The following is a 2,580-nucleotide window of genomic DNA, read 5'->3' on the forward strand; positions in this document are numbered from 1 at the left end:
CCCATATTCAGACAAACCACTACCTTTGCTAGGACTGGAACTACTACTGGTACTCTCTCTCTCTCTCTCTCTCTCTCTCTCTCTCTCTCTCTCTCAGTCTCTCTCTCTGTCTCTCTCTCTCCCTCTCCCTCTGCCTTTCCCTCTTCCTCTCCCTTTCCCTCTCTCTCCCCCACTCTTTGTGTCTTATTTCTCCGTGTGTGTGTGTGTGTGTGTGTGTGTGTGTGTGTGCGTGCATATGCATACATGAGCATATATATTTAACTTATTTAATTCTTTTCTTTTTTGACTCAGTGAGAAATACCTAACCTAGAGGTTAGGAATCTCACATCTGAAGGGATGTTTGAAGTAATAACCAGTCATAAACTGATTCTTTATCTTAGTCTCACAAATGGAGAATGCTTCTTGCTGTCTCCAACCATGTGTTAATGGTTTCTCTGAGGTCACCTGTACAGATAGATCTTTTGAATTTTACTTGGAACACATGTGGTTTTAAGCTAGATGTTAATTGGAAACATTTATAGTGTCAAACATTTGATTAATGCTCTGGGTTTTAATTAAAAGGAGTAAGCATTTCTTAAGTCATCTCTGTAGCATACTATGGTTTGAGAAGAAATGTTCTTAAAATAGCCTGAGCTTTATTTGAAAACTAAGTAATTTTTTAAGAAGAACCATCATGATGAAAAGCTGATCTGCCTCACCTTACCCCTTGGGAATAAATACTTTTAAGACAAATATTTTACTAGTCGACTAATAATTAAGGGGCAAATCAGGTGTCAATAAACACAATCTTGCTTTTAGCTTGGAGCCAGAAGTAATTCCAAAATAAAGTGAAGATGATTTCACTCAACTGATGTTTTTATGTGATGCAGAATGCTTTTTATGTTTTAACCTTTGAATAACAAGGTCTAAGAAGGGAAAGACCGCTGTCCCTAAGATGAGAGTTGAGAGTTGCTCTGTGTGGCTAGGACTTTCTAATCTGAAACCAGTGGCATTGTTGTGGGCTGATATTCTCTAGGTGTGAACAGTCCACAACACAACGGGGCTCAGCAGAGTTCAGAAGGTACAGGTTGACTTTAATTTTGGCCCATAAAGAGTACCAATTGGGTCTCCAGATGGTGCCCTGTGGACATAATTAAGTATTGCAATAAATCACATAGTAGTGACACGGCAATTATTCTTGAGCCCTCCACCCTTCCCTTGGCAGGTGCTTGGGGAGACGCACCCAGACATTCCTTCAGGTGTTCTGAAACAATGATGGGCCATCTATTAGGGGCCTGAAGGGGGCAGGGATGCTGCCATTAACTTTTTACTGTCAGCCAGGACAGATAATAGGTGCAAGATGTAGACTGGGGCTGAGGTATTAAACCTCACTGCTGTGCTGCACTTAGGGTAGCAGGACAGGACACAAATGGGAGAAAATGGATAAGGCTGTGTCCACACGTTTGCCACAGCTTGAAATGTGAAAAATTAAAGACACAATTAGTTCTTTGATGTCCACACCACCAGACAACTTGCTTTACATTTTTGTCCTTCAAATTCATAACTTTATTTGTTAATTTGGGAAACATTTGTTCCTCATATTTTGTTTATTCCACATAAGTGTATAACAGTGTTTTTAAACCTGAACAGCCTATAAGCATCTTTAAAACCCTCAAGAATATATTTATAAAGCTTCCTGCCCTCAAGTAAGACGTATGGGCACTTGAGAAATGCTGGCTCCAGAAACTCAAAGTTTTTCTCTATGAAAATATATGACAGTGAAAAATATTCAATGTAAAGTAGAAATAAGTGTTATTTTTATACTGCGAAAATGCTTCCTATTTTGTAAATTTTTTAATAACAATTGATAATGCTGTTTGATTTGGGAAGTGACTGATACACTTTTAAATGCTTCTGTGCCACACAAATCCTTGGCCTTAAAAGATCACTTAGGGTTTTCCTTTGCCTTCAGAAAGATAGAGAAAAACAGAAAATTTTCTGTCTTCTAATGATACTGTGTATATTCCAGACTTTCTGGATTATATTAGTAAAATTATGGGTTCCTTACCATGTTACAGGCTATTGAAACAGAATTAAAAGGTTATCTAAACACTGGAAAGGACATGTTAGAATTATAGGACATAAGAGTCTTCTTCCATATTTAACTATGCCCTTTTATTTGTTTCCTGTAGCTGCTGAAATAAATTTTTAGAAATTTAGTGACTCAAGACAACATAAATTTAATACCTGAAATTTCTGGGGACCACAAGTCTGAAATCAAGTTCACTGGGCTAAAATCAAGATGCCAGCAGGATAGGTTCCTTCTGGAGGCTTCGAGAAGAATCTGCAGCCAACCAGATAGCTCAGCAGACTAAAGTGTCTGCTTAGGCAGACGCAGGGATGGGTTTTGATCCCAGCCTGCCATGCTGACCCTAGGGTGCGCTGAGACAGGGACTGAGATTGGGTGTGGTGATACACCCCTGTAATCCCAGCACTTGGGAGGCTGAAAACAGCCTCAGTATGAGTCCAATCTACATAGTGAGACCCTGTAGAGGTGTACTATATACATTAGAAAGAGGAGGAGGAGGAGGAGGAGGAGGA

This window comes from Octodon degus, unplaced genomic scaffold, assembly GCF_000260255.1.
Source record: "Octodon degus isolate 3935 unplaced genomic scaffold, OctDeg1.0 scaffold00253, whole genome shotgun sequence".
In the NCBI taxonomy this organism is placed as follows: domain Eukaryota; kingdom Metazoa; phylum Chordata; class Mammalia; order Rodentia; family Octodontidae; genus Octodon; species Octodon degus.